Source organism: Gracilinanus agilis, chromosome 4, assembly GCF_016433145.1.
Source record: "Gracilinanus agilis isolate LMUSP501 chromosome 4, AgileGrace, whole genome shotgun sequence".
Taxonomy (NCBI): Eukaryota; Metazoa; Chordata; class Mammalia; order Didelphimorphia; family Didelphidae; genus Gracilinanus; species Gracilinanus agilis.
Window position 1 is genome coordinate 145,787,279 of NC_058133.1, and position 11,902 is coordinate 145,799,180.

Genomic DNA, 11,902 nt, shown 5'->3' on the forward strand with positions numbered 1-11,902 from the left:
TGTGGATTGACATTCTAAATATCTCTTTCCCCTAAACTTCCCAAGGGGACAGAAGGGAAAATTCTCTCTCTTCCCCTTCTCTTCTTCCCTTTCCATAGCTGTGGTGGCTACTCATACATGGCAGCAAGGTCATGAGTTATTTCAGGGCTCTAGTAGTTTATTCTGCTTTTTCTTTTTTATCCTGTGTGCAAGTGGCCTAATAATGATCCTGAAATGAGTGTTTCTTCTATTGGTGCCAATCTCAGGCATTCAAGAGACCAGAAGCACCTGGGTTGGGCGGGGGGGAGGGGGGGGGATCTTTTGCTGGAACAACTTCTCAGAGGAAAAGATCATTGCTACTAGGAAGATGGATCTATGCCATGCTCTGGTTTACTGGAAGATGAATAAGTTGCTTAGAGACAATTAAAAACCCAGATGAAGGTGAAATGCTTGCTCAGCAAACCTCAAAGTATTTCATGATTTATTATTTTAAATATCAACCTCTTAGGAGAATACACTAGAAGTAGTGGGTTATTGTTTCATGTTTTAAGTATTTAAAATATTAATTATTTTAGTATTTAAAGCATTAAGCATGTTTGTGATTCTTTTTTGTTGTAAGCACTCACTTCATAATAGAAGAAATTATAAAAAAAAAAAAAAACCTGCCCCATACCTGATCCCCTTTAAATATTAAATACTTCCATTAATAGATAACTTTAATCTCCTTGGATATCCCCAGTTAAATGGTAACTGCCCTAATGCAAAGAAATATATGTACCATTGCCCTGGAAACCAATTTAATTTAACATTGTGATTTCCAAGGCAAAGAAGAACACTGAGGAAATTTTTTTCATGCTTTCTCCAGAGACATTATTATCTTCAAAATATAAATTAAATGTTTTTATGGGTCTAATTAACATAGGACAATATTTCTAATAGTACTTCTAATCCTTTTCAACAATAACACTTAATCATTAACACTGCACATTTAACACTTAAAATCTTATCCTGAGGATTGAGATTTACTGCTCTAATAATTCAAATATCATTTCCAATGCTCTACTAAATTACCAGGTGCTGAATGTAGATAAGAGCTTTCTTATGCCTGATCTCTCCTGTTTCTCTTGCATGTTTATTTTTTTTTAACTAGCCTGGTGATTGATTGCATTGGCATAAGAAATTCCTAGGGAGAAAACTTTTCTGCCAGTGTCAATCATTTGCTACTCTGATATGTTTAATCTCACATTGTCAGCTGGAATTGAAAAGTTTAGTAATATGTGTAGGAGGTGAGAGAGGATTGAAGGACCTAGATCTTCACTGACTCTTCGCTGACCAGAAGCTTCTCTAAGATCAGCTCTCTTTTCACTGTGCCATACTTACATCTTGTGGCATGTTGTCACAACGTAAAATGATATATTTTGTACATTCCTCCATCTATGGTCTTACTCAATAGAAATTTTTAGTCCAAATACAGTAGTAGGATTGGCTTTTAAATAGTTTTACATATTTTCCTTTTTTTTTTTTTGGTAGATACTATTTTTTCAATTACTTCTCTTTGCTTCTAGCTCTAAAATTATATGCTTCTCTTCCTTATTCAATTCTATTCTTTTCAATTTAAAATTTTGAAGGGAAAGCTGGAGGAATTAACCCTAAAAGTGCCCTCAAATCAACTCATTAAGATAAATTCATTGGAAAGGGGTGTGTTTTAGTGTGTGGAGAGGGGAATTGCTCTGAAAAGGGGAAACAGATTCTAGGACATCATAAGGCCTACAGTTGTTTTTTTATTTTTAGGGGTTGGGGGAGCAAAGGAGAGGAACAGGGTGTATTTGAGCCAAGGAGAAGCTTTCTTGCAGTGTAGTTATCATTGGGGTGGGGGGGACTTATGATCAAGTAGCTTATGATTTTATTTAATTATGTTTGCAAATTAGAAGCTTGGTCCAGTAGTTTCTACCAGCTGATCACTGGTGTTATACTACTCTTTTAGGATCTCTAGACTTTTTAAATCTTTTCCAGAACTAGGGTCCGAAACCTTCTAGACTATATAAAACTTTCTGCTCTTTACACTCAAATTTCCCAAAACCACCCTTCACAGAAAAGTGTCTTCTTAGACATTATTGAGAACCACCTGGACTAAATTCTCTGTTTTCCATTCCTTACTGGGTTAGGGGTAAGTCTGTCCAATTTACTTTTACCTTTCCCTCAGGTAATATGCCTCCCACTCAATTACCATCTCTTTGGAGGTTTAGGAAGGTTTTTGGTTTCCCAACCTACTTGACAGTTGGGCCAGGGTACTTTAGTAATGATGAGCCATATCCTCTGCATTTCTCTGAAAGTATCTGAAAAAGGAATGGAGCTCACATTCCCCCCTCCCCATTACATCTGCCATTGGAGAGGGAAGGATAAAGATTCTGCTACTGTGACAAATATTTATACTCCTCCTAGCAAAGTCAATGAGCATTTATAATGACTTATTTTGTGCCAGGTATCAGTTAAACAGTGGGTTCACAAATAGAAGCAAAAAGAAAAATACTCCCTGCTTCCCCTGTTTTAATGAGAGAAAATTATACACAAAAGGGAGCTGACAAAAGGAGGGATGGAGAGAGGGAAGGTTCTTAAACTGGTGAAGTCTAGAGAATAAAGAATGGTTGGTCTGGACTGTTTCTCAAGATAGAAACCTTGGGAGAGCTCGCCAAATGGGTAAAGGGAGCAGCAGGGATGGAAGGAGAAGAGAGCTCAAGTATACAAAATGTGGAAGCCATGGTACCTCTGCTTATGATTAATTTACCAGGGGAGGTAGTATTAACACATAACTAGAGCATAAATCAAGATTTCATACTTAATTCACCCTGAAAAATGAAAAATTACAGAGGGAAATGTTCTCAGGTGGGGATTCTTACACATAAAATGGATACTGGGAAAAGTAGCATGTAAAAATAATATAAGTACACAAAATAAACATTAAAGTGACATGCATGTGTATGCTTTAAACCTTCCTAATATAAGTTAAATCATAAAAATATGATACTAAAGTCATTCTGTATATGCTAGGGGAAGTGTAGGCTATGAGTGATTTTATTTGTTGTGTGTTCCCTTAATGATTGGTGTCTTTCAAAAACTACAATTGCATGTGACATTAATTTCTATAAAAATGTGTAGAAATCAGCATTTTTAGCTATATTTTGAAAGTCCACTTATTCCTTGCCTACTTACTGATTCTGGAACCAAAATATAATTAAATAAGCCCTTTAATTATATTTAAATTACATAATGTCATATAATTTATATTTACATATTTATTTATATATATATAATTTATGATGCTATAATTCGGTTACTTTTAATAATGAAATTATAACAATAACAACAAAAACATTAAAACTATTAGAAACATAAGTAGCAACATTTAAGATAGGTAGATATAAAAGAATAGTAAAAGAGTATTACCAACTATATAAAGGCATGTTTGTGACAAAAAGTTAAATATAACAGAAAACTATATTTATAAAATCTATAATATTAGAAGTTTTACTTCCAAAAGAGTAAATTAGAAGAGGAAATAGTGTCATCCATCAGTGGAATTTGTAAGTTGAGCACAAGTCTAAAGAACACCACTAAAAAGATGCCTAAGTTAATTAAATAACATGAAAAGTTGTCATCCAACACTAATTGAAAGATGTTTTAGCTATTTTGTGGGTAGGAGGAATTCGGTAGGAGGCAGGAAAGTTCAGCTTTCCTGGAGAATCAGGCCCAAAGATGTTGGGAAAGGGCAAAGAAAGACCTTCATTGTTTGGTAATAGGAAACTGTGGAGAGGAGAAGGCAAGGGAGAAGGCAAATGACTTAGCTATATGAGCCTAGGCAAGTCCCTTAGCCTTTCTCAGCCTCAGTTTCCTGATTTATAACATAGTAGCATGTACTTTACAAAGATTTTATAGGGATAGAAAATTCTGTGTGTGTGTGTGTGTGTGTGTGTGTGTGTGTGTGTGTGTGTAAAGTGCTATTATATGTACCTTAAAGCTGTAGAGAAATTTTAGCTATTATTTACATCCTCCATTAAGATATGTGATGATTTATAAAATTGTTTCTATTTCATACCTATCTAAAAACAGCTAACATTAAAAAAATAAAAAGTTAAAAAAATAAAAAACAGCTAACATGTATATTGTGCTTAGTATGTGCCAAGCACTGTGCTAAATGCTTTATGATATCTGTATATTCTTTATATTCAGATACAGACATGTAATTTACAGCTTTCCCACTACCAAGTCTTCTTTACAGAATCTGCAAAAGACTCATTATTATAGGTGCTGGATTTTGGGAAAGTAGAATTACCCAGCCCTGGGCTCTTACTTTCTGCTGGAATAAATTGTCCACAAATAATCACAGTGACAGACTTTCTGCAATGACAAGAATTTGGTCACCTTATTGTATTAATGTCATTACTATTCACTGGTGAGATACTCTGATAAGAACACATTTTAGATGGCTGTCAAATGGTTTTTGTATCAACCAGAAATGCTGTTATTCTGTATTAGTTTTTGTCTTCTTAGATGATAAATATTAGATACAAGATAGCTGGCAATTCTGAGCCCTTAGGCAAATTTTTAAAAAAATGTTTTTTTTAACCTTCCTTAGTGGGAGACAGGAAGAATTTCCCCATTCAAATTACTTAGGCGTTACTTTGTCTCCCACATTAGGCAGTGAGTTTCTTGAGGACAGGGGATATGATTTTGCTTATCATTTTATCCCATGTGCTGAGTACAATGCTTGGCGCACAGTAGGCATTTAACGAATAAGTAATGGTGATGATAATGATGATGAAGTAAGTGTGGGACTCTCAGTATCCCTATGAAAAAAGAGAAAATAAAAAATAGATCTTCATTATCATAGAACCTAAGGCCATTTAATTTAACCTAAACCTTTATGAGAATTTCCTTTATGAAATTCCTCAGGTTATCTCGTCTCATTGAAGACTTAGGGTAAGATTGATCCTACTATTTCTTCAATCAATCAATTTCAGTTTTGGCCAGCTCTGATTTTTAGAAAAAATTTCTTCAGACTGAATTGGCACTCCCAAAAATCTACCATGGGTCATAATTCTGCCTTCTGAGGCCAAACAGAATGAATATATCTCATTCCCATAACATTAATTCACACATTCATAGTATAGGAGAAATAGTGATGTCTTTCTTCTATAGTCTTTCACTTCAATTTGGATTGTTCTACCTAGTTTTCAGTTCCATGGAACAAGATGTCCCTTCTAGAGTGAGCTCATCACCTCCAAACTGACCACCTTGCAACTAACTCAAACCTTAATTGTCAAAATCTCCTTCAGCCTCCTTTCTCATCTAACTGGAGGGGTGGAGAGCTGAGTACCAAATTCTTCCCAATGCCTTCCTTTATTAGGAGACAATCCACTTTGCATCTGCCATCTTGACAGGTTTCAAATCAATGGAATAATATACCCCCTAATGTTCCACTTCCCTATACACTTTTATGCCTTCTTTGGTATATTATTGTCTTCGCCTTTAGACTATACATTCTTTGAGGGCAATAACTGTCCTTTTTATTAATTATATTCCCAGTACTTAGCACAATGCCCATAAGAGGCAATTGTTTATTGCATTACATTGGATTTGAAATTAGAGGACATGAGTTAAAATGTCAATTGTCACTTACTAGTCCTAAGTCAGGCTGGTCCTCTAGTAATTTAGGTCTAAAAGTAGAAATAAATGGCATGTATAATCCATGCACCAGTTAACAAAAGGAGGTGAATTTAGCCATAGCATGGGAAAACATTCAGAGAAGGGAAAGATCTTCTAGTACAAAGCATTGACTCAGCTCAGCATAACTTCTTAATGTTATTCATGCTGCTTGAAACTCATGCAGCACTCCAAAGGGGACTCAAACTGGTAGACCAAGTCTGCAGAGGGAGGTTCACTACTACTCCTTTCCAGATACTGAGAGATAATCTTGAGAAATGGTGGATTTTTCTTGTGCTACTGGCCCCTGTTGATAAGTTTCCCATTATCATCCAGGATTACTGAACTTTTAGAGAAAGTATTTAGTTGCTTAACAGGCATGCAAGAACAGTTGTTACAGAAATATTCTTATAATTTGGACACTCTTTCTGATGCACATATAATATCCCTTGAGACCATATGCATCCAAAGGGTAAATTTACATTTCCTGATTAGTGGGAGCCCTTCTCTCTCTTTGTGGGATCTTTATGAATTTATCTTCAAGTGCAGCTCTCTGCTGGACTGAGTGCCCCCAATATGCTTGTAGTGTCATGAAGTTGGCTTTCCTGAAGAGATCTAGTCTGTCCTTGATTTCTCTCTCAATTCTGTATGTATCTACTTTCCTGACACAGAAATTGATGTTAGCCACTAATGCTCTAGGCAAACTGCTACTGACATTAATGACAATATAAGATCTTCTAAACTTTTGAAGTCTAAAAGGTAAATGGGTAGGTGTACAAGGGGAACAGAAAACTCTCCTCTTCACTAAAAAAAATCGTTTTCAGAAATCTTTCATTATTGGATTTGGCCACCTGAAGATTGACTGACTCAAGCCTAGCTGTTTTTAGACATAGTCCCACAGGGCATGATGTATTCTTTTCAGTCAATCACTAGATATTCCCATTGTGAAGCTACTGGACTTCACAGTCTCTGGAAGAGAGAGACTGATCAATGTGCATCTCTCATTCTCTTAAAATCAATTCAAATGAAAGTCAAAACATCACTCCTTGATTCCATTGTTCCTCTTAGAAATTAAGGATGAAGAACAATTTCCAGGGTTGAAATTGTCTGCTCTCATCAAATAACTGAAAGTCCCTATGATTTTTTTTAATTAATTAAGAATTTATTCAGGGGGCAGCTAGGTGGTTCAGTGGATTGGGAACCAGGCCTAGAAACAAGAGGTCCTAGGTTCTAATCTGGCCTCAGACAATTCCTAGCTATGTGACCCTGGGCAAGTCACTTAACCCTCATTGCCTAGCCCTTACTGTTCTTCTGCCTTAGAACCAATATACAGTATTGATTATAAGATGAAAGGTAAGGGTTTAAAAAGAAACAGAATTTCTTCAAACCTAATTGGCTTTTAATTGTCCTGTATTATATTTAATAATTGTAGCATTTAAAGCTTCTATTTAAAAATGAATAACTTTGATTATATTAAATTAAAAAGCTTTTGTACAAACAAAAGATTATAAGGGAAATAACAAACTGGGGGGAAATTGTTTATGACAAATTTCTCTGATAAAGTTTTAATTTCTCAGATTTATAGAGAACTCAGTCAAATTTGTAAGAATGCAAGTTATTCTCCAATTGGCAAATGGTCAAAGCATATGAAGAAATAATTTTCAGATGAAGAAATCAAATCCATGAATAATCATATGGAAAAAAATATTTTAAATCACTCTTGATTAAAGAAATACAAATTAAAATAACTCTGAGGTACCACCTCACACCTATCAGATTGGCCAGTATGACAGTAAAGCGATACATGTTAGAAGACAAGAATGCATTATTGGTGGAGTTGTCAAATGATCCAACCAAAAACTGTACATACTCTTTGATCCTTTAATACCACTATCAGGTCTATATCCCAAAGAGATAATAAGAAGGGGGAAAGACCTTCTTGTACAGAAATATTTATAACAGATCTTTTTTATAATAGCAAAGAATTGGAAATGGAGGGGATGTTCATCAATTGGGGAATGAGCAAATTGTACGTATTGGTGATGGAATACTATTGTGCTATAAGAAATGACCAGCAAGCTTTCAGAAAAAAGCTGGAAAGATCTGCATGAAATGATACAGAACAAAATAAGCAGAAGTGGGAGAACATTGTACACAGTAACAGCAATATTATATGATGATCAATTGTGAAAACTTGTCTACTCTGAGCAATGCAATGATTTGGGACAAGCCTGAAAGACTTACAACAGGGAATGCTCTCCACCTTCAGAGAAAGAACTATTGGAGTCAGAAAATATGGATCAAACCATCCTGTCTTTCATACGGTTTATTTTGGGGTTTTGGTTGGGTATAAGGGTGCCTTTACAACAATGACCAATATGGAAGTGTGCTTTGCATGATGATAAAAATAAAAATTAAAAAGTAACTAATTAATTAAAAACATTTATTATTTCTTTTTACTTCCACAAAAATCTTTCTTTTCTTCTTCCAAGACTCATCTTTTTTCATGGGATCCACCTACTTTACTTTAGTGAGCTCCCTTACAAGTTCAGAAATAATTATTACAATTTTGATGTTTTATTTGACTTTTGAGATATTTCATATAATGCTCTATAAATAGCTCTTATTTGATTAGTGAGCCTTAATCAATAGGCAAGAGGCTGTTGGTGGTTTTATACTTCAAGTTATGCTCTCCCGATCTGCTATTGAGCTGGCCATTCCTATGCCTAGAACAATCTTCCCTCCTTACCTCTACCTCATAGACTCCTTCGTTTCCTTTAAGACCAAACTGGAATTCCGCCTTTTCCTTGAAGCCTTTTCCAGTCCCCAGCTGCTAGTGCCTTAGTCTTTTAGGCTACCTTCCATATGGTTCTTAATATACCTCAAATATACTTATTTTTGTTCATGTCTCCCCAGTTAGAATGTAGTCCTCTCAAGGACAGGAAATGTCTTGATTTTTTTAATATTCTCAGTTTTTAGAAAAATGTATCAGACAGAGTGTTTAATAAATGCTTGTTTACTGATACTGATTCTGCTATGACTTCCTGATCCTTTACTTTTGACCATTTAAAGCTCTGAGTTCTCAAGCTTGCCAAAGGTTACTTGGAAAGAATTCTTGCATGTGTTTTTCTCATGTCCTTTAGTTACTATATTTCTTTTTTAACAGGAAAGCTAGAGATGTTTGGATGATTTAAAGTATCCACAAAATCTCTCCTTGGTATCCATTAATAGAATTTCACAACTCTCAAGAACTGTCTCCTCTCTGGCTTTCACATTTTGCCAGAAGTTTCACAACCACCCACTTTCCCACCCACTTCCAAAAATCTTGAACAAATTTTTCCCTGTTCAAAATTTGTGTGAGGAACTACACACTAAGCCAGAACTACTTTTTTTAGAGAAGGAATTGTGTAAGGAACCACATACCCAGCCCTTTAAATGATTTTTTTCCTTTTGGAAGGAGGGGAAAGAAAAGGAAATTCAATAGAATACATTCATGACAAATTTTTCTGAATCCAACCAAAAACAAAAATAAAAAACAAAGCATTGAGTTTGATAAATTGTTTATTGTTTTATCTTGCATTCTAGGGCTTTTGCATGCTTTCCCTAAAGAAATAATTTATTTTTGGCATCCTTATCATAGCAAATATAACTCCAGTGTTTTCCTCATTAAATTCAACCACTTCAAACCAGAGTTCAAAAGTGTCAAAAGCATCAGCATTACAAACATCAGAAAGATTAGTGGAAATAGACCGTAAGTGCAAAACAACTGCACATTGTTACCTTTTGTGAGATGCACCAAAGATGTAACATAAAAGATTAGCCAAGGACATGTTTGGCTAGAAAAGGATATAGACAAGGAGATCAGGTGATACATTGGTTCCTCTGAGAGAGTTACAGAAAGAAGATCAGGTAGATCCATTATAAAGTATTTTTTAAGATATGAAGATGAATCTCATAATATGACCAGAAGACTGAGAGATACATCTCTGTGGACAGTAGCCACACCAAAGACTATATAAAGATCCATCAAAATTTCAATGTAAGCACCCTAGCAAAATTGTGATAATATTATAACGGCTAACATTTAAGGAGCACTTTACAGTTCGCAAAAAGACTTTATATGGAGGGGTTCCGGGTTAAGATGGCGGCAGAGTAAGAAGCAGCTCTTAACCTCTCCTGACCAAAACACACAAAACTCCTCAAGGGGACATAAAAACAAGTCCAAACGAACAGAGGAACCCCACAACAGGGCACAGCGTGGAAGGTACGTGGAATCGAAGCATTTCCATGCTATAAAGGGGTGAAACGGTTCTCACTAAATTGCGAGCTGAGCAACCACCCCAACCCCACCCCTCCACACACAACACCTATAGCACCAAAGCCAGCTAAAAAGAAATGGAGCAAGTTTGGGGCACCCATCAAGTCATTGGCAGCTCCGGGGCCTGTTCCTGAGAGCAGCAAGATTTAGGACCCCAAAAAGCTAACCAACGCACACAAAATCTGAGCGCGGGAGCAGGGCGCCGAGAGCAGACGCAGGGCACAGAACGCAGGCTCAGAGCGCAGGCGCAGGTGGAGGCGTGGGTGGAGGCAGACACAGCCATGAGCTAAAGCTCTGAAACCCTGAGTGGGGAACCAGTGCAGACAGGTATATGACTGTGGAAGCAGCGCCCTGAGACTTGTAAAGAAACCTCTGGCAGAGGATCAAGCAAGGGAGTCCACCAGGTGGCTTGACCTTGGAAAAAACCAGAACTCAGACCTCAGGAGCCAAAAGACCGCGGACAGACCCTGAGCGCGAGGATAAACCTGAGAAGCTGCTGGGATAACGATGGCTACCCAGTCTCAGGAAGTTCAGAAGAGAAAGATTAACAACAAGAAAATAAGTCTTTAACACTCCACAACTTTTACACAGAGAAAATCCAGACAACCAAGCAAACAGAGGAGGAGAACAAACAAGCATCCGGACACTCCTCAAATAAGGAAAACTCCTCACAAGCTATGGAAGAGTTCAAAACTGAGATTTTGAGGAAAATGGAAGAGATCTGGCAAGAAAATAACAGTTTAAAAGGTAGAATCTTGCAATTGGAAAGTCAGGCTCAGAAACCAAATGAACTGATAAGCAAATTGAACACCAGAAATGACCAGATTGAAAAGAAATACCAGAAGATTATGGCCGAAAAACAGAAGATTATAGCTGAAAACCAAAAGATCACAGCCAAAAACCGAAAGATTATAGCCGAAAAACAATCCCTAAAGGCTAGAATTGAGAAATTAGAAGCTAATAATCTCTCAAGACAACATTAACAAATAAAACAAAGTCAAAAGACTGAAAAAATAGAAGGAAAGATGAAATATCTCAATGAGAGAGTGACAGACCAAGAAAACTGGTCTTGGAGAGACAATTTGAGAATAATTGGTCTTCCAGAAAAACCAGAAATTAATAGAAACCTGGACTCCATACTAACACAAATTATTCAGCAAAATTGCCCTGAAGTCCTACAACAAGAGGGCAATATAGACATTGAAAGGATTCATAGAACACCTGCGACATTCGATCCAGATAAAAAAACGCCCAGAAATATAATTGCCAAATTCAAGAGTTTCCAAGCAAAAGAAAAAATCTTACAAGAAGCCAGAAAGAGAAAATTCAAATATCAAGGAACACCAATCAGGATCACACAGGATCTAGCAGCCTCCACGCTAAAAGACCGTAAGGCTTAGAATACGATATTCAGAAAGGCAAGAGAGCTGGGCCTGCAACCACGGATCAACTACCCATCAAAATTGACTATATATTTCCAGGGGAAAGTATGGGCATTCAACAAAATTGAAGAATTCCAGGTATTTGCACAGAAAAGACCAGGGCTATATGGAAAGTTTGATATCCAACCACAAAAATCAAGAGAAACATGAAAAGGTAAATAAGATACAGAGGGGAAAGAAAGAAAACTTATGATTTTTAAATTTGCCTTTTTAAGGGCCTCAGTGAGATCTAATTATCTGTATTCCTATGTAGAGAAATGTTATGTATAATTCTCTGTAGTGAACTCTATTCACTATTATAGTATTCACTATTATAGTAATCAGAAGAATAATTCACAGGGGGAGGGTGGAACACTAAATAATCTAAGATGACGGGGGATGGGAAAGAGGGGGTGAATAGCAAGGGACACCAAGAGAAACTTGAGTGAATAAGAAAAATAGGATATTCTATTACACACAAAGA